At 39.3% G+C, this 27,577-nt stretch overlaps 1 protein-coding gene across 1 annotated transcript in view; it reads right to left on the bottom strand.

Moving 5' to 3' along the window:
* Positions 1-27,577, bottom strand: part of LOC139950740 (calcium/calmodulin-dependent protein kinase type 1-like) — a 114,675-nt gene that overhangs the window by 23,167 nt on the left and 63,931 nt on the right. The gene's annotated exons all lie outside the window — the stretch shown is intronic.

The following is a 27,577-nucleotide window of genomic DNA, read 5'->3' as shown; positions in this document are numbered from 1 at the left end:
TATGAACAGAGGAATGGACAGCAATGGATTGAGTATTTGGGGTTAAAAACCATAAACTGTCTTTGAAGGACAATAATGAAAGAATATGCTGGAAGACCCTCTTCATATTTGTCTGCAGTTAACTAGAGGGGTATGTTCTCCGGGAACTGTTGTTAAAAACAAGCAAGTACAATTGGTTTGAGGTAAAGAAATGTTTCATAGTTGAATTGAGCTGGGAGTGGGAATCTTTTACAACTTTTAAAACACATGTCAGCTGGGTTTTATAACCGATGAGCTCATTTTAGAAGCATCATTAGCTATCATGTAAAGAAAGCAAACACAGGTACATGGAATAGTTCATTTGTAGTTTATGGCAATGCAATATTAATATTGTATTATATTTCTGGTAATATAACCAAGGAGCCCTTACAAGAAGCAGAACATTTTGTCTGGAGGAAGTGACTTTGAGGAAGGTTTCCAGATGAACAGAAGTGTGGGGTTAGCATTCTTAAAAGTTGGTTAAGATGTTCAATTATTTAGGTTTCATGCAAGGATAAAACATTTAACACTCCAGTGGGTAAAACTTGGCAAGAAAAAAGAGTGGGTGAGTCGATTGAACGATGTACCACCTGTATGGGAAGCTAAAGCAAGAACAGGAAAATACATGTACATTAAAATCGCTTGCGGGAAGGGGAGAGTACCAGTAGAAGTTTAAGCTTAGAGCCAGCTTAAAATGAGAAAAGAAGACTGAACAGTGAATAAAGAGGATAAAAAGAAGTCTAAAAGCCCAAAGGTGTTTCTGGCACGGGTATTTTTTGGGGAAGCAAACACATTTTTATCTTTTGTGGGAACATCTTGAAATGAGAAGGATTTCATGGTCTTAGTCTAAGAGGAGCCTCAGAAAGACTGAATATAAGACAGGACTGGCAGAAGCCAACAGCGAGGCATCAGGTGGGGTTCGATCAGGGAGAAAACTTATTCATTTTTACAAGACGTTTTTACAAGACCACATGAAGCATCTTAGCCGTGGGATAAACAGCTCTGAAAGGGCCTGAATAAGAGGCCAGCCAACAGCGTATGTGATTGATTATGCAGATCATGTACTGTGGGATGGAAAGTGAAGTTACACATATGTAGGAGGAGAAAGTGGGAAAAAGTGGCAAAGACGTGCTTTACAAATATCAGTAACCAAAATCAAGGCCCTAATGTCTTGTTTGCTTGAGCTAAACCAGTGCAAGTGTCTACCAGGAACCAACATTTGATTTTTCTCTTGAAAGGTAAGACAAAATATGTCACTGAATGTATTGTATAAAGTTTAGTACATTCCAGGATGACATACATCATTAGTAACAACCTTTGCACTTAGGATTTCTTTCTGGAGAGTACCTCGTCAATTTGACAACTTTCTCCCCGACAGTATCTCGGCCATCTACAGAGGTACAGAAATATCGCTTTATACGTGCAACAACTCAGCAAGCAGTTAGCCATGCATGGCTTGAAAATCCAGTGACATTTAGGTGTTTTCCACTGGGTCCCTCCCCCTTAACAGATCAGATTAACATTTTCTAAACAGTCTCCATCAGCCTTGGCTATTATCTGGTTCTAATAACACCACGGAAGAGTTTAATTCTAAGATACAAACGACTTGCCTGTTTACTCCAAAGACAACATCATGAGAACCACACACAGTTTGGTAATGTGGGCTGGAGATGAGTTACTTCTGTTGATTATTCACGACCTGGGTAATAATTCTGTCAGAAGCCGCTGATACTCCAACAGCCCAAATAATGCCATTGCTATATCAAGCATTTTTCTTTCTCTCTTTCTCTCTTTCATTCTTTCGTAGCACTGCCAGAAAAAATGGGCAAACCCCTCCTCTTTGGGATAAGTGTGTACTGGGATCGTTCACACGGGACCTACAGGTTTACGTCCCATCAGAAGAAGTCAACACATGAAGATATTTTTGGTCCGTCAATTGACGTTATTTGTATGAAGTGCTAGAACTCATTACTGTAGTTTTGAATCCACACAAACTACAATCACTTCAGAAAGATGCAGAAATAGCCATGTGGAAACAAACTTCATTTCAAATAGCGGTCAGAGTATAAACAACTCAAATTGCTCTTTGTGTTTGATCGAAGAGTAGGTTAGAATAACCAAGAGTGTTTCAAGAAACAATGGTCTTCATCGCTTAAAAGGATAATCCTGAAAGTGCAAAAGCATTTCTGGTTATTTTGGGTGTTAATTTGTAAACCAAAGAGATTCATCAATTTTCTCTCTCTGCTTCAACTATCTTTTTTTGAAAATCTCATTTCCGGCATGGCCGCCTTTCCAGTTGTTTGCATTAATTTCATCAGCAAATCCCAAAGGGCTTTGAGAGAAACACTGAGAGAAACACAAGTTTTCAATTTGGTTTCAAGTTCCACCCTGTGTTGGTTCTTTACTGCTCCTGAGTTTATTACCAAACCCAGCGAGGGTTAAGGAGAGCTTAGCTTCCTATGTGTAACTCCATCTCAGTAATCGCTACCAAGGCTTCAAACAGTCATATTGCAGTCCAAACCAGGCAGGAAGAAAGAAATCTCAAACCAAACACAGGTGAAGAAAAAGCCAGGGCCTGATTTCATGGCTCTGCTTACTTGTAAGCAAAGAATTGGAAGCAAGGACATCTGCGCTTACATCAAGCATAATTCACGAGTTAGTAGGGAGTGTTGGCTGGTGCACATGCAAACTCCCCGCTGAGGCATTCTATGCATGCAAGGCTAACGCAGAAATTAGGCACTTGCCGTCCAAGCGGAGAATGGTGATCGTAAGCGCAGAATTCGGCGGTTAGCAGAACCATGAAATTGGGCCCAGATCTCCCATAACAAATTAAAAACTTTTTCCTTATAAACAGATTATCGGTGAAAATTATTAAGAAAATAATGAAACCAGAGCCCTAAGAAGTATGGTGACCCAAGAAAAACAGGCCAAAACCAGAAAGTACAATATTACAAAATCCAGAGAACGAAGAGAAGTACATGTAAATTAACCCAAAAGCTGTGTTATCATCTCTCGTAATCCCTACACACTTTTGTTTTCTTCCTGCTATTTACATGAGGATCAGGTTCTAAACATAACAAAATAGACAGCCAAGCTCAACCTATCCCCACCTTAATTGAGATTTACATTGCCCCTATCCTATTCCCTTCTGGCAAGGTAAATTAACAGAAGGCGACAAATCTTTCTCCCCCCAAAGTGGAGGGTTGTAGTCCGGGGCCGAATCCAGACAAACCCAACACTTGAGATGCAGTGTGTAGCAGACGGACAGACGAATGGAGAGCAAAAGGGCCACAGTGTTAGAAAGAACTGCTCAAAAAGATTGCCCAGTTTGTCAAGTTGGAAATTGACAGTTTGTAATCATCCTTGCCAGGGGGTTTGGAAGGGTGGAGATGGAAGGCCACTGTACTTCATGTGTGGTTATCCTTTAGTGTTTTATATGATGTTATTCTATGCTGCTTAAGGCTCATTTTTATCTTTCCTTCGTTTTACAAACAAGCATATTGGATCGCACTCAGCAATAGTTTAAACAACTTCCCCACGGACTAATTATTTTTCTATTTCTTATTTCAACTGGGTGGTCCATTCCTATTCAGAAAATAAGAACATTATAAAATGAAGTAGCACAGATAGCCAATTATTTTTACTGCAAGGTGAATGGGATGAAGGTTTTGAAATTATGAGACCTAATCCTTAGCACACCATGTAATGGTTGAACACTGGGGCGAACCCCTTCTCTTTTCGATAAGTGCATGCACTGGGTTCTTTTACATGCGTTACACAACACATGGGATCAACGGCTTTATACGTCCCACCCGAAGGACGAAGCAATGGTTAAGTGTCTTGCTTAAGGACACAAGTGTCACGACTGGGGATTCGAACCCACACTCTGCTGATCAGAAACACCAGAGTTTGAATTCGGTGCTCTTAACCGCTCGGCCACGACACTTCCACAATGTTTCTGGTGATAAATTATCCAAACCATACACTTCTAAGGGAATCCTTCCTCAAAATAACTTATAATATCAAACAGCTGCTGTGCTTCTCACCAATTTTCTGTCCACTAATTTTCGAGTGTTTATACTGTCTACGACTTTACCATTAAAGGATAAGTTGCACCTTTGTTTTTTGGAACAGTTCAAATGTTTTAAGCCTACTGTAAATGTAGATGACTGTATAATAAAACTAGCATGTGAAAACTTGGTCGCATTTGGAGCGAAGATGTCCATGCAGGAAGAACAATCCCTTTTATTTATTCTTTCTGTATGAGTTTGAATCTGAGAAGGCTTCTCAGATTTTGTATATAACAAAACACAATCTAAGAAGCGTTCTCAGATCCAAATTTTGGGGCATACATAACCACATGACTTTGAAATGACATGTTTCTCAAAATGCCAATATACACTATTGGTCAAAGACCAGTCTTCTCACTTGGTGTATCTCAACATATGCACAAAATAACAAACCTGTGAAAATTTGAGCTCAATCAGTCGTCGAAATTGCAAGATAATAATGAAAGAAAAAACACCCTTGTGTGCTTTGTTGTGTGCTTTCAGATGCTTGATTTCGAGCCCTCAAATTCTAAATCTGAGGTCTCAAAATCCAATTCGTGGAGAACTACTTCTTTCTCGAAAACTACGTTTCTTCAGAGGGAGCCGTTTCTCACAATGTTTTATACATGTACATGTACTATTAACCTCTCCCAATTACTCATTACCAAGTAAGGTTTTATGCTAATAATTATTTTGAGTAATTACCCATAGTGTCCACTGCCTTAAAAATATTGAAGTTGCTGTAGGCAATTTCTAACCAATAGTTTTTATTCCCATTAATTTTAAAATTGATTTCAAAACCCATCCCCTTTATAAAGTTGAGTTGTAGGTTGTATTTGAACAGTTTGTCCACATAAACCATCACATGAACAGTGGACACATTGAGGGGAGGGAACAATATTGATACCCACTGAGGGATTATACACAGTGTACAGTGTCCGTCCTCTGAGGGGGGGGGGGGGTGCGTGTAGAGGATACAAGGAAATCACGTACACGTAGTATTCTATTCCAAGGTAGGAAGTGACACTGGAGCTCAGGCAAGAAATCTCATTCCTTTCATGGTCACTAACAACTAGAGGTGACAAAACTATTATCCAATCTGATTATCCATCCCTTGAGAATTTGGGATGACGCTTTCCGCATGAGCACCAATGAAAAAACAACAACGTACACGTATGATTGTTCTTATTCCTTGCTACTGGAGGTGCTTTGGTAAATATAGCTGAAACCAATGTAATGGTTCTTTTCAGAACCACACCAACTCATTTAGAGATAATCAATACATGGTGTTACATTAAACCCTTTATAGTAAATGCTGCACTGATAACGTTTTGAAGCCACAAGTTACACGTACCATGGCTTTTCAGATAAGACAAATGTAGGAAAGTTCAACAAGTCAATGGTCAAGACTTTGTGACATTTTCCAGAGGAATTAAGTGCAAATATTTTGCAGGGAGAATAACAACCAAAACCTGTAGCGAGACAACTGTACCTACGAGTAAGCTGGGCACTTCCTCAGAAAAAGAACTATTTACAGGAAGTCTCACACCCACCAGCAATTTACCTTTGATTTGCAGTAAGTGAGGGGGAATGGAGAGAAAGAGAAAAACAATTTAACTGAATTAATCAAATATCAAAGTCCAGCCAACAATCGCTTCTGCAGATGACGATCCCCTGAAAGTAGCAATTACAGCTACACGGAAAATCACATCTGCAAGAACCACCCTGAGACAATAATTGTATTTTATTAGACAAAATTAACAGAGCGCGAACAAATTGAGAGGAAAAGGGGCCAGGGTTGAGGGAGGAATATGATAGGAAAAACCTTGCGAAATGCAGGCAAATTGGTTATTTTGGGAATTCAGTCACCTGCAGCGTAGATGGTGGGGTAATTTAGTGACCATTGATTTCGTCTAAGAAGGGCGGGGAGGAGGAGGTGGGGGGAAGAAGAAAATGTTAGAAATGGGGTCGGGCTAATCGTCAATGTGAGACTCCCTGATCTGACAGACTTCAGCGAGGCTTACTAATGCTGACGGGGATTTAGTGAAAATCGCTAAACTCGTTCTGGATAATCTTGTTACGGGGAGGAGGAGAAATCAAATAAGAAAACAAAATATGGCCGTAGGGAAGAGACGTGGGTCCTAATATCAGAAGAAATCCTCGACTGAAGGGCTGATTGGAGGGTGGTTTTCTACCATGTTGATGAACGTTAAGGGTTCCCCCATGACTGACTTTATTTTAGTTTCGTGAAAATCTATTTCACTCCCCCATGCTCTACTTATTCTGAAACATACCCCAACTTCAAGTTTCACTTGAGAAAGTGGTATTTTGTGTTTGAGTAAATATTGCTCTTACACACTTCTGTACAGTTCATCTATAATATAAGTTTTTCTAAATTTCATCAACAATGAATCAAAAGTTAAAATACTTCCGATCCGAAAGCTGTCATCCGCTTAACAATAATCGTTTGTTTACAATGAAATCTGCACCATGTCTCAAATTTCAGGAGTATGTTTGAACTAATGTTGAGGAGAGTACAATCTGTTAAACAATTTTGAAAGAAAAGAGTTTAAATAAAAGTACCCTAAAAAAATCGATCAATAAAAATAAAAAGCAGCCTGTAATATGAGCCATAAATAGTCCTTTGGCTAATGGTCCTGTCATCTCCAAGTAACGCCTTAAGAGTGCACAACATCAATTTATTGCTTCTATCTCATAAGAAAAAAGATGGATGAGATTGCAGGAGATAGAGAGCATTTGTGAGTAAAGAAAAATACTACCGCTGTCAAAAGACCTTGGCAGTCCAAGGAATATACAGTTTGTGGGTGTCATATGGCCAATTAACGTTCAACCAAAAGGAGAAGGCGTGGGTTTTAACAGGCTTCATGGAAGGCTGGAACGGCCAGGTTCTTTCAACAGGTTAAGATTAGACTTTTAATGACATCTTGGCTGGGCAGCGAAGAGTGTTTTTGTATTCCCTTGGGACATTGCCGCAGGAAACAAACAAGCTTTGAGAAACAAAAGAGGGATACATGATTAGAAGTACTCCCCCGGGCACATCCTCCAAGAAAAATGTAACCGGTTCTGCTGGATTTTGATTAAGTCACTCATGGAGTATTCAAAAGATCCTTGTAGATCCCTGGCCTACAAAATATAAAATCCTGATCAGAGCACCGAAGTAGAAGTGATAAAACACTGATAAGTGTAAGGAGTGTTTATTTTGCCAGGTATACTCATCTTATCGGAGCATAAACTATGGGTGCGAAAGTAAGAATTGATAAGCACTTTCAGGCCTGTATATGCTTTGATTTTGAAAGGGCAAGGGCACCGATGCATTTTCTCCTTGGTAAAGGGCACCCTATGAGGAAATTGTAAACTTCTACTGGAGCATTTCAATGGCACCAGGGGGCATGTACATGTAGGTAATTGCATCCGCTGCCTCCGTGAAGTATCACGTCTGCATTTTTGCCATAAACCAAACTTAATATCACAGTGCAAAAATAGGTGCTGGAGTAATAATGGGTTTGGTGAACTTAAGTTCAAAATGCATCACCACAAACTATCCTCAAATGTAATGTATCACAGAGTGTAGCAATTGTCAGGACTTGTATTTTTGAGAACAAAATCCTTGAATGCATGTTACATGAGAAAAGTAATTCACAAAGACATACAAATTTTTTAAAAAAGCAAGCATTAAATAGTCACTAGGCTTCATATATCAGGGTTGAATTTGCAATGTTTTGTTTCTTCTTTTTCTTTTCTTCTCCTTAATGATAGTTTGGCCTAAGAAACATTCAGGCAGCCCAGATAAGACAAAACTGCAATTGTGATGAAAGGAAATTCACTATCGAAAAAGCCTCATATAAGGAGTCAAATAAGACTTAAAAGTGAAACTTCAAAAAAACAGATAATTGCTTTGATGCCCCAGCTAGAGTTAAAAATTTTTTTTAAAGTTTCTCTTAACGAGGACAAACTGTCTACCTCGAGAATGAAGTAACAGGTTTGCACCTGGGACTTGACAAATTTATTCTAGTCGAAAAACAGAAAAGCCTTGAGATTTACAAATCCATCCAGGCACCTCACCCACCACATCACTATCGTCGTAAAACCCGCCCCAAAGACAACTCCCACTAGAACTCTTACAAATTATTACTAAAACACAACTGAAAAACATTTCAGTAATGACCAATGTGTGGGTTGATACATTGTATGTGGATTACAGGCCTAAGGTAAGTGTTTGCCGGAAAGAAGGACATAACTAAAGTTTTACAAGTAAAGGAGCCAAATAATTTGTTCTAAAGAAAATGTTGTTTTGCCTTTCATAATCACTACACTGAGGTTAAAATCTGCATAGAAAATTGGAAAAAACAAATGTGTTATCTCAAATCTACACTTCTTCAATTTGAGAAGTAACTGGACCCTTCCCTTTCCTCAATATTTTGAAACAAACACAGGTAAAGTTCAGAAAATGTTCAACCTACTCTACAGTAAAAGCATTACAGGATGGCCCTAATAAGTTAAAAGTAAACTTAAAGGATTTGGGTACCTTTTCAAAATGTCCATAGATTTACATTAAACTTACAGGGTTTGAAGATAATGATAGTGGAAAGCTTCCCTTCAAATTTTACTTACTGAGGTGCTGTAGTTTTTGAGAAATGAGTAAAACAATGTCATGAAAATACGTTTGTAAATGATTAAAATAATTTTCGTCTCATGAGACAAAAATTATTTTCATGACATTGTTTTACTCATTTCCCAAAAACTACAGCACCTCAGCACGTAATATTTTCAGGGAAGCTTTCTACTATCATTATCTTCAAACTGTGTAAGTTTAGTGTAAATCTGTGGTAATTGTGTTTTTTGTCCTGCAAAAGCTACATAGAACCTTTAATGTATTTGAGATACTTTCACCTTAAATATTGTTTTCTTTATTTTATGAATTGCTTTTATATATCAAAAATGTACAGCTTCGTTTTGTCAACATCAGCAGTAACAACAAAGGTGACATCTCAATATTTAGCACAAAGAGCAGGTTTTCTCTCTGGACCGGACGCAAAACTATCAAATATCCTCAAATTAAAAAGAGTGTGCCACAAATCAAGATAAAGAGAAATCCACGCCGTAGCTCAAGAATATCGTAGTGGTTACTTAATCGCAATGCTGCGTACCGGATCCCCTGTATTATCTACGCGTAGTTGATAAGCCTACACACAGTTTACGCATATCCTTTACTGCTGCTGCTGATGCTTCAAGTTTTAATCACTCAGTGCTAGCTTCTATTTCACAAGCTGGGAGCTTAATTTACGGCCAGTGTCACCTCGGCAAGCTACGGCAATTTCTCACGGAGTGAAAGTGCCCGTTGATCAGAAACACCTCTTTCCCCCCACGTCACTATTTTATTTCACCAGAGTCTACTACACCTTTGCAGGTTTGTTTAAGGGGGGCGCTAGATTAGAGAGTTAATTAAAGAACATCTGTGGTGTGGAAAAGATTGCAGCGATAGATTTCGAGGGCTTGTCGATTCTATCTGACAAAATACGAGCCCCAAGTTTTCGATGATAAATGACTGGATGGACAATGGACATTTTAAGTTCCAAGATGATATACAGGTCTGAATGTCACACAACAGATATCTTATTTTTCATCTTAAACATTTATTTTGTTAAACAACAACCTTGTGAGGAGGGGAGGGATACCTGATGGAAGGGAACAGGCGTTTTAAAATACTTAGCTTTTAGAGGATGTTCTTGAGAAGAGAGCTTTAAATTATGCCTAAAAATTTTGCATTGAAATAATAAATCAAAAAGTGGAATGTGATATCTCTTATTGTGAAAACATATCACACAAACTGAGAGTGAGGGTAGAGCATTGGAGCGACCAGTGAAACAATTTATCTCATTGAATAACCAAGTAGTGTTTTTGTGCAGGTTTTGCATTTTACTGTATTATTTCAGAAGGAAATATTTTACAGAAAAATTGGTTTTAGTATGAACTTCATAGTCAGTTAAGCTTTGAGACTAAAATTAAACAAGGTCCTTTATCCTACCCAAATCCTGTATATAATACGTTTACCTATATTTCTAAACAGCCGATAGTATTTATCAGTATAGAATATTTCACAAAAGCAATTGTACAGCGTGACTATTGAAAACTACAGCTAGGAATGCACATACTTTTTCCACTAGCCCAAAGTTGTATCATACCTTTAAGGCATTGGGGCGTGTTAATCCTGTAATGAGGAATCTTTCATGTGTGCTCACGGGTTAAAATAATCACCCATCCACAGGGATAGGGAGGGTAAATATAAAGAGACTAAGGGTGTATGAGTCCGTGGCTTGACCGAGACGGAGAGGAAATGAACTTCGCCAAGGCCAATGATTTCAAAGAGTGCAAGGGACATGTACCTGGGTCAATGGGGATCTCACGTTATTATTCCTGTCTTGTTTTTTCTTATATTCTTTGGTACTGATGAGCAAAGTGGCATTGCATTTAAAGGACAAGTGAAATAATTTTGAGCGCAAAACAAGTTGAATTAGTTCATTGAGATCAAATCCCCCCTTTAAAAAACTGGTCTCATACACTATGGGGTAAAATGTCATTTGCTTAGTGGAACAATTCACTGCAACATCATTATCCATCACTGCCTTGTTTCACAACTATTCCCTCAAGATTAATTTATGACTACCTGTACTTAAGTTCATGTACACTACACTCTATTCAAAAATTTCCAATACATACAATGTTGCACTTTAATTTATAGTTTCTACTGTACATTTTAAAGTGCAAATGTATGGGTTTGTTTGAAAGCTTCTGCTATTGAAGCTTCCGGTTTTGTCTCTATGCTTCCTTCATTTAACCATACGCAGTGTTTGCAGAAATTAGGAAATGCTTATCAAACAGAAAGTCTTATATGTACAAAAAGCACACTGTAAAACAGCAAACCGTTATAATTGTGTTCACTTCTTAAACGCATTAACAAAATGCAATCATTATATTGAATAAAGAGTCTGCATAGAATAGGTCTATTTACCATCCTGTAGGCAATGTACACAAAATGTTGACTTAGCATTGGTGATAAGTCCATCACTAAACTGGTGAGATATTAAGTCAACACAACTGCTTATTATTTGTCTGAGATTGAGAAAAATGGCAAATCCATATCTTCATTGAGCAGTAATTTCAACGTTCGCTTGCATTTAGTGTGCCAGTTTATGGGTTGATGATGATTAATGAGAGTCGATGGTCACCAGGACCGCCAGGCTGGTCACGTTTAGAACCAACATAATTTAAGAATTCTGTTCACCGTCTTGTGCAGATGTAATTAAGAATGTTTGTATTCATGTATGTATCTATTTGAAGACACTGAACACTATTGGTAATTGTCAAAGACCAGTCTTCTCACTTGGTGTGTCTCAACATATGCATAAAGTAACAAACCTGTGAAAATTTGAGCTCAATTGGTCACTGGCAGTTGCAAGAGAACAATGAAAGAAAAGCTGCCCTTGTTGTACAAGGTGTGTGCTTTTCGATGCTTGATTTCGAGACCTCAAAATCAAATTCCGAGGTCTCGCAATCAAATTAAAATATTTTAGTGATAAATTACTTCTTTCTCAAAAACTACTTTACTTCAGAGGGAGCCGTTTCTCACAATGTGTCCAGTGGCTTTAATGCATTGCCTTGTAGTGAAAACCACAACTCCTCAAAACCCAGCAGCCAAGAAAAAGAAGAAACTGTTAACAGTGGAAAGCCTGTTTCATACTTAGGCACTAGACACTCAGTGTCTGATGTGTAACTGTTGTTCAAAGGACTGCAAAACTTTGCCAATGTGACCAGAAACATAAAGTACATTTACAGCGTATAGATGTAATCTAGTTCAGGTGACTGCAAAACTTTACAAACATGACCGGAGTTACACTACCCATAAAAACCCTCAACAGACTGGTGCCACTTCAAGAAACATTGATAGGATCTAATGCACTTTTAATTTGCAAATGCAAAGACTTTACAATCCATGGCTCTATGAAATCCCCCAAAGGAGGATTTGCCAAATACACAAGGGACCGGCTAAATATCGCGATGTACTTAAAAGTCAAACCATTATGAAAACACATCTGTGATGAATTAGTTATGATAGTTGGTGAACAAAAAAATTGAGTCCTCTCTCTCTACCTGTCTGTGAATGAGAGTGCCATGCAATGGTTGTCACACACAGGGCTGGTCACACTCTCATCAACATCCAAGTAGTATTCATTGCAACAGAAACTAGTTTTTGGTAACGTCAAACTTAAAATACTTTCTGATAAAAACAAATGAGGAAGATATAATATATAAGCACGAGTTGAATATGGGGGAAAATGTTTCATTGCAACAGAAACCAGTCTTGACAACCTCAAACTTCAAAAAAATTCTGATAAAAACAAATAAGGAAGATTGTATATAAATAAGTGCAAGTGGAATATCGGGAAAAGTAGCGCTGGGGAAAAGTAGCGCTTCTGCGCCCTGTATCCAAGGAGGCAAAGGATAGCGCTTTGCAAGCATTTTCACGTGAGAAAATTGTGCACTACGCTTTACGCATTATGCACAATGCCTGACAGAGACACAGATTTTGGGCCGTAGCATGATACATCATATGCACGTAACCTTTCCATCGTTTCATAAGCTATGGTTGAACTTACCATCAAAATAGCAAGAGCACTTTTCCCTACTTTAAAAGCAGAGATGATCAGGTACTTTTGAATTGTCTGTTTGCGTGGGTTTTGATAAACCATAAATAATTAGTCCAGTTGGTTCTATTTCTTCTGATCGTGGGAGTTTATGAATAACTCTGCCAAAGCTCTCCAGGGGAGATGTGTTTTAAAAACCTACATAAATACCTAAATGTTTACATGGTTTTATAACTCATTTTATAAATGGCCCAGCCAACCAAATTAATCATACTAAATTGAGAAACATTCTTTGATTTGTTAAAGATTTACATGTTGAATCTCACTGTGCGTGGGCATGCATCAGTCATTGTATTATCAATAGACCGATCCAGTAGGCTTCGCCCACGACGCACGTGTGAGCAAGAACGTGGGGTTCTCCAACTCTGCCGCGCGCGCCAAAGATACGCGCACGCATGTCGGACCTTATTTGTCGGACCTTCGTTGCGTTGTGATTGGTCAACACACACTGGGGTGGAGCTTAATGGATCGTTTGGTTGAGTGGAGACAGCAGAACAAAGAAACACAGAAGGAACAACTGTTCTCACGTTGAAGGTTTTGGGGTCCCAGAGGTGGAAGGTGAGTCAAGATACCACTATGCCACCTGCCCCTAGCCTCCCAACCTGACTTGATGCCTGTACCAGTAATAAGCTGAACTGTACAAGCATGGAATTTCACGTAGGCAACAGAGACAGTTGCCTCCATGCCCCTGGCATATGTTCTTGCCTCGGTGCCACCTTGAAATTCACAATTTTCAACTGTACTTTGTAACACCACTATATAAAAGTGTTAATTTTATTAGTCACGAACCAATCACTTGATGAGCCACAAAGACGCATATGGTTCAGGGGAAAATGAGTGATGTACCCCACTGGGTAAATTAACTTGATCTATGGTTGGACCTTTCCATGGTACCTTTTACATTATTAGAAATGGCTCTGGGTATAACCGGAGGATGTACGCTGGTACAAGGTAAATTTAGATTGGACAAACATAATGTTTAGACAACTTCAATGTCAGCTTGTGTACACGTTAGTGTACTAAAAGTGAAAGGAAAATACAGTGTGTAAAATGTTCTGTGCATTTACAATTTAACTGTGTGTGCAAATGGACAGTACATGTACATTTACTGATGTAAGCAAACTTTCTGTCAACCCACTGCCATTGTTGTTTAACAACTGTTCATCACCTTTTTTAACTATGTCAATTTCGTCGTAATAATTTTGGAAGACAAAAACGGATCACTCCCAACGTATACACAGGCTTCAAGACTTTCTTTCCAGAGCATACAAATGGCCAGCTAATCTGGCTTAAATATATTGACATCATCAGTCACACTGCCCACTTTGGACAGGCTTTATTCTAGCCACATACAACGGGAGTAATGGACCGGTGATAAATTGGCCGATCTCTCCGGCCAGTTCATCTTGATCCACTTAAGTATTTACCTCAAGTGGGTTTAACCGACCCCTTTTCCCCTAGCCTTGCTCAAGGCAGTCGCATTATTCGCTCCAAAAAGACGCCGCTGTAAACCCACCCGTATACCCTGTGCGTGGTGCGTGCGATCACACCGCATGACCCAACCGTACACACTGTCACATCGTACGAATACTGTGCACACAAGTCATCCGCATGCGGAGGCCGTCAGGCCGACAGCCTTGTCGGGTCTGTAACTTCCGGGTTTAATGTGTTGTATTGAAAAATTTCCACTAGTGGAAAAAATTGGGGGGGCTCTCGGATATGCTAGTATGCAGCCCATGAATATGTATATCTTTCGTCAGACCTATCAGACAACACAGGATGTGAGGCAAATGAATTATTCATTTTGACGTCCAATCACGCTCGCCTATCATGCGTGATGTAGTGATGTTGCAGACATGTCTCATCTTTCGCGGGCATTATGGTAATGAACTGACCGTGGGAACTCTTTGCTTATTATAGTAATGAGGTCAGTGGCTTCAACACAGACCCTACATCGTGTCGTGCGATGTTACGCACAGTGAATACAGGTGGGTTTTTATACAGCGGCGGTCTTTTTTCGGAGTGAATAATTCGACTGCCTTGAGCAAGGCTACTTTTCCCCTGTTGGTTGTCCCTTGATGTGGAGCAGTCTATAGTTGACTTCTCGTTAGTATACTACTGAATGGGTTATGAAATGGTTAAAGGAACACGTTGCCTTGGATCGGTCGAGTTGGTCTTTGAAAAGCGTTTGTAACCGTTTTTTTATAAAATGCATATGGGTAGAAAGATGTTGTAAAAGTAGAATACAATGATCCACACAACCTTGCCTCGAAATTGCGTGGTTTTCCTTTTACCTCGTCGACTAACACGTCGGCCATTTATGGGGGTCAAAATTTTGACTCCCATAAATGGCCGACGGTGTTAGCTCGCAAAGTAGAAGGAAAACCACGCAATTTCGAGGCAAACTTGTGTGGATCATTGTATGCTACTTTTAAAACATCTTTCCAACCATATGCATTATATAAAAAACGGTTACAAACGCTTTTGTTTTGACCAACTCGTCCGATCCAAGGCAACGTGTTCCTTTAATACAAACATGACAAATAGCCTGATATCTACTGGTATTCCACTGCAACCTGAACATGCTGAAAGTAAAGCCCAGTTCATACTTCCTGTGAATGCGTATGCGATGCGCATTTGACGCGAATTTGGTGTCACAACCTTCTTTTCGCAGCGATATTTGCAAGTGAGTTGCCCAGAGTTAAACTGCTGCGAATTATTTGATGCGAATTTGTGACGTCAACATTCGCTTCGCCTTCGTATTCGCAGGAAGTATGAACCGGGCTTTACCCTGCCAACATCATCCCTGCCAACATTTGCATTTTGAAATCTGGGAGATTTTGTACACGAATCTAGAATTACATTCAACATAATAGAGACAAAGTTTTTATTATCAGGAAGATTATTATCAAATTTGTTTATCAGAACATGGAAAGATTGGTTGATTTTCAGGGATTCTTCTGCAGATTCAGGGAGAGTTTGGGACTCTGCTACATGCTGCTGTGTCAACGACCCTGCCAACTGGCTCTTTGAGTTTGTTTCAATCGCCACTTAATGTTGTAAAAAGACCGAAAATCATCTCAGTAATCTTCCAGTAGAAATTTTAATTTCCCTCATAGAGAAGCCTTTTGTGAAGGATAAATTTCCTTGCTATGAAAGGCTTCTTTCTCACTGAACCCAAATAGGGTCAGACTTGTTGCAACAGCAACAACGAAAACTGTTTCTCACTACCCCAAATGGGGTCAGACACGTTGCAACAGTAATAATGAAAATTGTTTCTCACTTAAACCAAACTGGAATCAGACACTTTGCACCTTAACAATGAAAACTGATTCTCATTTCACCCAAATTGAGTGAGACACTTAACACCAATAATGAAAACAGTCTTTTCCCGAGCCCAAACTGAGTCAGACACGTTGCAAGAGCAACAATGAAAACTCTTTCTCACAGAACCCAATTGGGGTCAGAAGACCCTTTTTGACTTCTACCCTCAGTTTACTTTATCAACGAGAATAAGAGGAAAAAACAAGATTGCTGGACACTGTTGAGGATCCACTTAAGCCACTACATTAAACCATCCAGTTCTCAACCACACAAAATACCTGTCCCCTAAAAAACATGGCTAATGGCAGCGACCCTGAATGGACAATCCCTGCCACGCATAATACCCTCTGACTTAATTAATTTGATTTCATAGCATGGGCTGACAAAATCAAACTGCACAGCAGGTCTGTTTGGCTCTGTAGACAGCTATATTTGTCAAGCTATCCTTGAGAGGCGTAGATTATCATCTCTGCAGGGATTGTGTATGATGAATTTCGCTACCAGGAAGGCTGTGCATACAACAAGAGACCGTTGATGGTTTACAGAGCCCGGTACTAAGAGGTTTCTTTTTCTTCTTCTTCCCCAGGAGCAAGCCGTTTGTTTGCCACTAATTAACCCAGCAACAAACAATGACTTGCATATTGGTTGATAGGTACCACTGTACAATCTTGGGGGGTAAAGTAATATTGCTGGCAGTGTGAGCAAATATTGCTGTTTAAGTACACAATGAGGGAGGCTATACTAACTTACAATGACTTCAGATTATAATCGGTCAGAATAGTGTCTTCCAGGATTAGGGTAGTTCATCAAATCCAAACTTATGAACTCCGCCTTCATGTAGATGCCAGGTATGTAATGCCTTGCTCACATCTGGATGACTGGCCCCTGGATGCCTAACCCTTATCTGGATGCCTGGCCCATGTATGGATGCCTGGCCCTTATCTGGATGCCTGGCCCATATCTGGATGCCTAGTCCATATCTGGATGCTTGGCCCATGCCCAATACCTGGCCCATGTTCAAATACCTTAGGTCCATGCCTGGTGCCTGGTCCATGCATGGGCACCTTGCCAATGATGCCTGAATACGCGGCCAATGATGCCCGATACCTTGCCTATGCCTGGGCATGCTTTGATGCATGGGCATGCTTTGATACCTGGCCCACGCCTGGGTGCCTAGCTGGATGCCTGCTTGATGAATGAATGCATAGCCCACACCTGGGTGCCTGGCCCATATTGACCATGGTAAATTTTTCTATGCATTGACCATGGTCAATTTTTATATGCATAGGTCTAAACAAATCAGGCAGGAACACAATTTGACGGATATTGGATGGCCAATGTGACTAGACCAGATAACTCACAATTCATTAAACAAAATGAACGAGCAACCAATCTTCTCAAACTATCTACAATACAATTCATACTGTAGATGTAGACCCAGTAACTGGGGCGCTGTACTCCTTTTAAACAATTTTTGACTTCATCTGTTGTACTAGCCTTCATCTGTTGTGCTAGCCTTCATCTGTCGTGCTAGTACGACAGATGAAGTCAAAAAATTGTTTAAAAGGAGTACAGCGCCCCGGTTACTGGGTCTACTGTAGATGTACATTATTCAAGCTTCCTTGTAAAAGGGCTCCCACTAAAATGAAACTGACAGAAATGTACTTCAATGAGAACACATTAGGGAAAACAAAGGAAAAGGCTGTTTACCAACTAAAGTGACCTGTGGTAATAATGTAAAATGTTACAACGCCCTCACGTTTTGACCCTACATGTACATAGTATGTTCTCCAAGCCTTTAGGAAAGACTCTGGTACCCTGGCTACAGTTCAAACGTGCGGTCCTTACCACTTTTTGCATCTACTAGAACACTTTCTTCATCATCTCCTCATTGAAAGCATCCGCACGCCTACGAATGCAAGGCACTTTCGTGGGTACCTTAGTTTCCTTAACAGAACAATAACAAGAAACAAATGTATGCCTGCTCACTCCCAACCCAACATTCCAAGCACCATTGTACAGTCGGTCAAAATAACATTGAGGCATTCAGCAGCTCTCTTTCAATTACTGCCGAGCCACCCCTTTGAAGAAATATCATCCCGATTTAATCAAATATGAAACGTGACATGCCATCAATGGGAGATCCCACTTCAACTAACTCTGCCTTCCAAAATGAACACAGTCGTGCGGCAATAAACGCAGTTGACGTCTTCCACAAGACAGAAAAGATCTTCAAAATGATATCCTCCTTATCTTAAAGATCCTCACGCATGTAGATGTAAAAACGCAACAGTCGTTTCTCAATTCCTGTCACAAACAAGTTACATAACTGCTAATGATCCTGCGGGTACTCTGTCAAAACATCTGCATATAAATTAAACATACGCGTACGGAAGTAGAGTGCAAAGTGAGTAATGGAGTAAGACAATGTCATCAAGCTGATTGCTGGATATTGTTTACATAGCGGCTCATGTTTACACGGGAGTGTGAACTCACATACTATTAATAATAAAGGTATTCAATCAAGCGATGTCACAAGTACAACATAGGTTACTAACGAATACCTGTTATGTGGTTAAATCACTACAATCAGCTAGTTTCCAAAAAGAGTGTAGACAATTTGAACAATTTGTATCACCTACCTTCCTTTTTAACTGGTTAATTAATGGTTGTATATTTAATTATGTGTGATACATGTTTTAGACATCAGAAAGGATTGGTTAAAGTCACCTGGAAATAGATTTTTTTTTTCTTTCAAACATAAGAGTATATGCTTACGAACAATAAAACAATTTTTTTAGTAATTGTTTGTCATGATTTATATGTTTAACAAATATATAAAGTTGTTTGGGGGGCTGACTCCGCCTACCCCTTTTGTGACGTCAATCGAGGCAGACTTTGCCTGTAATGCGTATAGTAAACACACGAGCAAAGTACATGTACGTCGAAGTCATGAGTTGGTACAAACTCACGACTTGGTCCGTACATGTACTTTGCAATTGTGTTTACTCTACGCATTACAGGCAAAGTCTGCCTCGATTGACGTCACGAACAGCGCCCTCTCGAGTCGGGGTCTACTTTTAAATTTGTAAATAACATAAGAACTGATTTTTTTAAAACCTTAGTTAACTATTTATTCACATTCCACTCATCAAAACACATATATTAGTGACAAAAGTTTTAGTTTGAAAAAATACCACTTCCAGGTGACTTTAATGCCCCCTCCCCACTAACGCCAACAGAACACACTCTGACAGTATTACCTGTGCCATTCTTCCAAAGAAATACAAATCCATCCACAAAGAAAACCAAATTATCAAACCAAAACCTCACCAAATCACAACCTTACCAAATCACAACCTTACTGAACCACATTCTTGTCGAACCACAACCTTATTGAACCAGAAACTTACCAAATGTTAACCTTCCTTAACCACAACATTATAAAACCCCAACCTTACCAAACTCAAACCTACCTAAACCACAAACATATCAAACAATAACCTAACTTAACTCACAACCTTACCAAATCACAAACTGACCAAACCCCAACCATACCAAACAACAAAGCTTACCAAATCACAACTTCACCATACTACAACCTTACCAAACCACCATTTTACCATAGTTTCAAGTTATATATTTATTGACATGATTGAGGAAGTTGTATTATGTTACTTTTGATTTGAAATCAGTTTATTAATCGATATAAAGATGGTGCCTTTAACGTCACTTCGTAAAGCAAGCCAGGTGAAATGTTTCCACCAGAAATTGCTTCCCTTTGAGAGCCATGTTTGGATTAGACTTCAAGTCACCGAACCTGCACTTTTCTAAACAGTGCTGAATTCAATCCGAGTTTTCTTCCCCTTCTTTCCACAGATGCGTTCAGGCTGGACAGTGTCATGAAAATAGCACATCTCATGTAAGGGGAAGAATTGGTGAAGCTTTAATTAAAAAGAATCCAAGACTTTGTGGGAATGTGGAGCATGAGTATCAACAATGAACAGGTCGGGATAATAGGGGAATGTCAGATGATCAGGAAGGAAAAGTGAGGTCTTATGAAAGGGATTGAATAAAGGTTGGGGGTGATGAATGACTAGTAGACAGTCAAGTGCCAAGGAGGGGGAGGAGTGGATCATAATATAACTTCAAAAGCAGGGAGTTTAACATTGCGCTCTCCATGAGTGTGTGAAGGGAAGGCACAACGGTTAGGGTTAATTTGGCAGTGAGAGTTGGTAGTGCCTTAGACACATGATGCATGTGTATGGTGATGGATAACAACATAATGAAACCAACAACATAATGCAAATCCCAACAATGCCCAAGGCCAAAGTATTTCCATAAAAGTATTGTTTTAATTTTTAGCGCTAAAGGTCTGGTTCCTGAATATGTAATGTTATTAATCATGGGTAATAAATGATGTTCCCGTGCAAAATTGTAATGTACATTGTATGTCTTTTGAACATGAATAAACATTCTGAAAATATTGGTTAAGGAATGATCACAAATTCTTCACAATCCTATAACTGTGTTGTTTTGTTTTGGGTTTGTTTTTGTTTTTCAATATGAAGTACTTCAATTGCATATAATTATATAGTGGGAAATGACTGCGAGGACCCAGTCTTCACTGCAGGGTAATGACATTGGTCAGTAGTGCTGTTAATGGACCTTGACTTCAGTCTGATTGATTAAAGCCTAGCCTCCAACCAGGGCCCAATTTCATAAAGCCTGCTATCGCAAAAACTCCCTAATTAAGCATGAATAGTATTGCTAAGCAGAGTCACTTTACCAGCCCAAATTACACTAAATTTGCATTGTTGGCGCTGGCCAAAGAAATTTGTCAAGCAGTATTTTCTGCTCCACAGCTTTTAATTGGGCACTGATCTTTTAAATAAATACCAACCTCAACACTCTTATAACTTAAATAAATCACCCTGCCAGACGTCCAGTTTTTGCCATTAGAATGTGCATGGTAGTCACACAGCGATGCATAACATGACGATGGGTTTAATTTCTCAGTGTAATTTCCATTTCCAATGTAACCCATCCCAGGGCCCAACTTCATAGAGCTGCTAAGCACAAAAATTTGCTAAGCATGGAATTTCTTCCTTGATAAAAACAGGATTACCAACCAAATTTTCATTTGTTCAATATTGATTGCTATTGGTATTCAGTTGTTGTTCGCTTATCCTGAAAATCACATAGAAATTTGGTTGGTAATCCTGTTTTTATCAAGGAAGAAATTTCATGCTAAGCAAATTCTTGTGCTTAGCAGCGCTATGAAATTGGGCCCGGGCTCTATCTCTGTTATAGTTGACAACATAAGCCGACTACATTCATTATTAACCTACAGATGCTTTACACCAGCCAAGACACCACATTGACAATAAAGCCTGTCTTGAGTTACGGGATACTCAACCTCAAGGTATGGATAAAGGTGCATGGCAGTCACAATTTGTAAGTGAAGTGTGTATGCACTTTAGAAGGATGGTGGGGTTGGGGTGGATTAAAAGAGTACATGTACTTTATCAAGCCTGATACTTTACAGAGGCAACGAAGGCGATTGCCTCCGTGTCCCCTGGTCATTGCCTTGGTGCCCTTGAAATGCTCTAGTAGAAATTTGCAATTTCATCATAGGGTGCCCTTTACCAAGAAGAAAATGCCTTGGTGCCCTTGCCCTTTTAAAAATGAAGCACAGAGCCCTGCTTTATGATTGGTTTCTAATTGACTTCTGGATCTGGATCTGGATCTGGATAACTATTCTCCAGACAAAGAGAAGATCAGAAGAAATTTCCGATTTAGACGTGGGAGGAAAACCCAAGAGACATATTCTAGGGAAAAACCCATGCAGTCAAGTAGGGACTCGAACCAGGGTCCCAGATAAGGAAGCAATGAAGCAAGACACCACTACACCATACTTGGGATGATGGACCCAATTTCATAAAGCTGTTAAGCAGAAACTACTGCAAAGCAAATTTTTTAGCGGGGGAACCAGTTGCAACAATGTAAACGTTAAGGAATTTAGGCTGGTAAACAGTTTCTGTTCAGCAAGATTTTTCCATGCTTAGCAATTTTCCATGCTTACGGGCTTTATGAAATTGGGCCCTGGTTCCCTGTTGATTTGATGCTTGATTTCACTTGCATCGTTGTGCGTAGCTCCAGACTACAATTTAGCCAGCTGAGCATGTCAAGTATTCAAATTAAGGGAATTAAGCTACAGCTATGCCATTGGCTGAAGCAACAACAGTGAAGAATAGGACTTTCTAGCGATCCGGAAGCTGTTAATAGTGAAGAATAGGACTTTCTAGCGATCCGGAAGCTGTTAATTCGGAAATGGTCTGATGTCTCTTTATACAGCCAAAAAACCATAATGCCATTCTACAACACCTACATACATTGTACGTGATCCATTGTCCATTTCAATGGCTCCTTGGAGTGCATTAATTTCCAACAGATTACACAAAATTAATTTGCGGAAAAACGCTTTCATCTTTACACACACGTTTGAGTCATTATGCTCCACACAAAATGGACTTTTGGCCTTCGAGGTTTTTTTTCCCCTAGCAAAGGTAAACACTACAGTGAGTCAATGCTTCATTTGTATGAGTGGGAGAACATCCAAAAGAACTAAAATACAATGGTTTAGGATTTCTCCACAGGCATAAACGGGTGTCTTCCCCCCTCTCTTATGTATTTTTGTTCTTTGAGTAACAATTTGGCTTGAAACCCTTTGGCATGTGATGAATACTTTGGCAAATAGCAACGGACGATGGGACGGAGTGTAGAGTTACCAGACTTATAGACAAGTCGGAGGCTACAATACCAGGAATCGTTGTCAGACAGAGATTCGACAGAATGTCCAACTTACAAAGAAAGTCAATCCAAAGTAGACTAATATTATTGTGGACAACAATTGTGCATTTGACAATGATTTTCATGTAAGCAACCAATGAGACTGTGTACTTTATTACAGCAATGACATTTATATTCATCTTAAATACTCTTGGGTAACCAAGAAACAATTACCAGAATAGATTTGAACCTGCAAGCTCTGGATTCTGTGGCATTGCTCTACCAAATGAGCTTTCTAGCCCCAATGTTGGCGCTCTCCCTACTTCTTGTCATTATCTCTGTTCAGGGGTGCCAGTCAGAAGCCATTCGACATGTAAAATCCGTATATCCAGGGATCACATCCAACTTAATGATACAACTTGGGAAGAGACAGCAGAGGGATCACCTTATAAGCAGATGACTCTTGATTTCAATTGTAAAGTAACTTACCCTGTCAGTTTCCCTTGTGGTTTATTACTTGATTTTCTTAAATTCTTGTCAAGTTTAATTGTATGTGCCAAAGTGAAAACAAAAACAAAAACTTCATGCAAATAGGGAGATATGACGTCACCCACATCATGTTGGACAATGCATATAATTCAGTGTCTAAACTTGGCAGTCTATTGTTGTCAAACAAAGTGGAATAAATTATGACTGACAAGCGTACAAAGGGCTATGAACAATACAACTTCATTACATTGTACAGCTCACGTCAATACCAACATAGATACAGAAAAACAAAACAGTACAGTACGTATGAAAGGTGGGAGGTCTGGGAGAATTTTTTAATGATATTGTCATCAACTTGATTGCCTAGGTAACAGTTGCCATTGGAAACTGTCTGGGCCCACTATAGTAAACCTGTGGATGAACAAACACATTCGGATCAACAACAAAGGTGCTGCATCATGGTTCTTGTGATGATACACACAGACTCAATACCGTGCTTTGATTATGTTTTTTGTTTTTGTTTTTTCGTTGTTTTTTTTTTACCCCTTTAGAGACCAATCGTTTCTGTATTTCCATCACCATACACCAAGAAGTGGAAAATTGAAAGCTTGTTAACACAGTTTAAAATTATTTGGTTTGGAGGTGTAAGTTGTTATTTAATAAGAAAAACACAGGGAAATGGCAGTCAAGATAAACCTTTAACTTCACCTTTTTGCTGAGAAGACGCTAAAAAAAATTCTGCGGACACTGTAAGCATTTTGGTACAAGCTTCATGCAGTCCCTATGGTTTCTCAAGGCCAGCTCTAAGAAACTGGGTCCTGATAAACCAATAATTAAGAGCAGACATAAGTAACATGACCCCATCCTTCTATTATTTTCAAAGCACCCTAATGAGCAACACGACATAATAAATTTTACATGTAGCTCTTAAAGGGACACACCGGCTCACCGTTTACGCAATTTAGGGGTGTAGAATCATAAATAATGTTTTTATAGATGGTTGCTGTAAAAAAAAACATCAAAATGTCACGTATTTAGCGAAAAAAGATTTTATAAAACAAAAGCGGCCATAACAAGCTTTCGTTACACGGACTCTTTGATTGTGAATCTTACGTTAGATTTTTCACCATCATTTACGTTTTGTAGCGATAATTTGAATACATGATCTTTTTCGTCAATTATTCTTAAATAATTTTGTAAAAAAAAAAATTTAAATTTGGTTAAGTAAGTTACTTTTAGACGACTGAAAGTAAAACTAGCCCGGAAGGTCACGTGATTGTTTGTACCACTTTTTGGTTAGAACAATCACGCGACCTGCGTTTTTGTCTTAAAATGCTCAAAAACGGCTAAATTTGATGATTTTTGTTAAGGACTGTTCTTCTTCATTCCTGGAAGACCGTTGAAGTCATATCTTAGTCTATTTTGTAGCCCAAATAGCCCAATTCGGCCGGTGTGTCCCTTTAATTGCAGCTCTAGAAATTTGAAGAACTTCAAGTATGGTGTTTGGCCGACAGCGTAGCTACCCCGACTGCCAATCCAAGCAGTTGTTCCCGGCACTCTAATACAAAACACAGTGCATCACAACCAAACTGCAATCAATTTCAAAAGAAAAGATGGTTTTCCAATCTGTGATTCATTAATGGGGCACCGAGAGACAGACATTCCCATAATTGGACACAATACAAATTAACATCATCACCCAGTTCTAGATTCTGCCAACGGTGCACATTGTTCATCAATTACCAAGGTCTAGCGTCCATCAACCCCCCCCCCCCCCCCACCCAAACCCAACCTGACATCTCCATCCCTATCTTCGGCCCAGGTCCAAGATAGACCACCACAGGACCCTCAAGTCAAGCCAAGCAAATCCAGCTAGGCATTATAAAGGATATCAGTTACACCTATCAGACATTTACTGGTGGAAAACGTAGAGGCAGACAAACAATCCAGTGCGCTCTGCGACCGATATCCAACAAAGGCAGCCGCCCCTTGGCATATCAAACCATCTTTAAAGGAGAATTATGGACGTATCAGGCTTGAGTGCTGTTTACATGAACCCCCTGCAATCAATTCGTTTCTGTAGAGATTCTGCACACAAGTTCCCCTGTGACAGCATCCTGGATCATACTTAATGATGTAAGATGTATCCCATCACATCTCAATATACAGACAACATTTGTTCTGCTAATGTTACTATTTCTGGTATTATATGTCAACCTAATTATAATACAATGATGAAATTAACACAAATTACACAAGCGTTATATCATTTCATTATTGGACAGTTTGAATCATAACGTGACAGTTGACATAAAAAGGTTTTTTTTCTTTTTCACAAATGCGATCGGGGCCCACTTTTCAAAAGGCTCAGCAGAAACACTTGCGAAGCAAAGGAAAATCTGGCTATAATAAGCAGATATTGGTTACCAGCCTAACTATTGAAGATGTAATGTACATGTACATTCTTTGTGACTGGTTCCCCTCCAAATTGTAATAAGCAAAGAAGTAAATGCTAAGCAGCATTTTTTACCTTAACAGCTTTATAAAATAAGGGTCATTGGTTCCTTTAAAAATCAGTAGGCTAAGTTTATATTAACTTTTTTTCAAAGAATTACACCTGCTTGGGGAGTCTGCGTCTACCTTGTCATATCCTGTCCAAGTCACTGACCATCATGACTCGAGTCTGAGTCCCTGCTGGAGTCACATGACACTGTCTAGAAAATACGCTGCCGTGATCATAGATACATTGATTCCCCTAAACTAACAAACTCAGTAAACACTGTCTTTAATTAAAATCTCCTCTTCCAGACATGAGGAACTAATGAGCACGCTCTTAATATTGTTCGTACATGTACGAACAATGACCCCGCCGCAGGGAAAGACATCACCATAAGACTGTTACTCAGAAAGATTGAACGGGGATATAACTCTATAGACTATCTAAGAACTGATGGCATACTAATGCCTGAATGTTTACAGAAATTGAAAAGATTTGATGGAGGCAGTAATATCTGATAACAGTATCAGACCCTTCAGGGGCTGATTTAAAAATAGGATCGGAAGTGAAGAGGGTAACAAGAAAACACAAATCTACTTGAGGAAATGGCCTAGGCCTACCTCAACCATGCAAAATAATCAAGGCAGGTTTAATCGTACAACATTAAGCAAACATGGACTGAAGAAGGGTATTGGTTTAGTCTGTTGATGGTTGAACTGGCCACCTGCTTCTTCCTCACAACCAATAAACTTCTAGGACAACGTAGTATTATAAAGACACCAAAACCTGGGCCCAATTTAATAGAGTTCCTTCAGCAAAACAAATTGCTTAAGAATTTTCTGCTAAGCAGAGAATGAGTAAGATACCAGTCACAAATTGTACATGTGACAAAAGCAGCTTGGTTGGTAACTTTATTCTGGTAAGCAAAATATTTGTTGTGCTTAGCTACTTTTTGTGCTTCAGCAGCTCTATAAAATTGGGCCCTGGGGGAAGCTCCTCTGAAAACCTTTCTGGAGGTCATACATGTAAAGTATTACTGTTTATCACTTTGGATGGTGAGGGTCTCCGGCAACACATAAATGTACAGTAGTCACTCGTAATTTATAGATGAGATTTGACACAATCCAGCGCGGCATTAGTTGATGGAGTACTTGACCTGACAAAAGTGAGCACTTAAAGCTTCAGAGGAAGCAATATTGTTACGCCCTAAGTCTCTTAGTACCCCCCCTTTTGACTGTCAATAGGAATATTATGGAATGTGCAGATGAGACCTGGGGTTCTGCAACAATATAGCTCATATTTATTACTTGTATTGACAGAACAACCCTCTACACATGTACAAGATGGCATCGTAGGCAAATCAACTAAAAAGCGTTCTGGGGCAGGGTACATGTAGGTCTCCAGCACAAACTGCAATGTGAGGAAAAGCCTTTATCACTGGTACCCTGAAAATTTTCAAGACTAAAGCATTTGTGAACATTTCTGTAGAAATAGGCTTTTCGCGTATTGCCGATATATCCTTTCACACTGTCTCAATAATAAGGCCATGCAACATGTTAAATTAAACAGGCAACATGTTCCAGGCAATGTCTATGAAGGCAAAACATTCGAATGCTATTTTCGACCTAATTGTTACTGGGACAGTATTATTATATCAATAAAATAGTCGTCGTCCCAAAATATTC

Source organism: Asterias amurensis, chromosome 2 (assembly GCF_032118995.1).
Source record: "Asterias amurensis chromosome 2, ASM3211899v1".
Lineage (NCBI taxonomy): Eukaryota > Metazoa > Echinodermata > Asteroidea > Forcipulatida > Asteriidae > Asterias > Asterias amurensis.
Note: the sequence above shows the minus strand (reverse complement) of the source record. Positions and strands in the feature narration are given on the sequence as shown.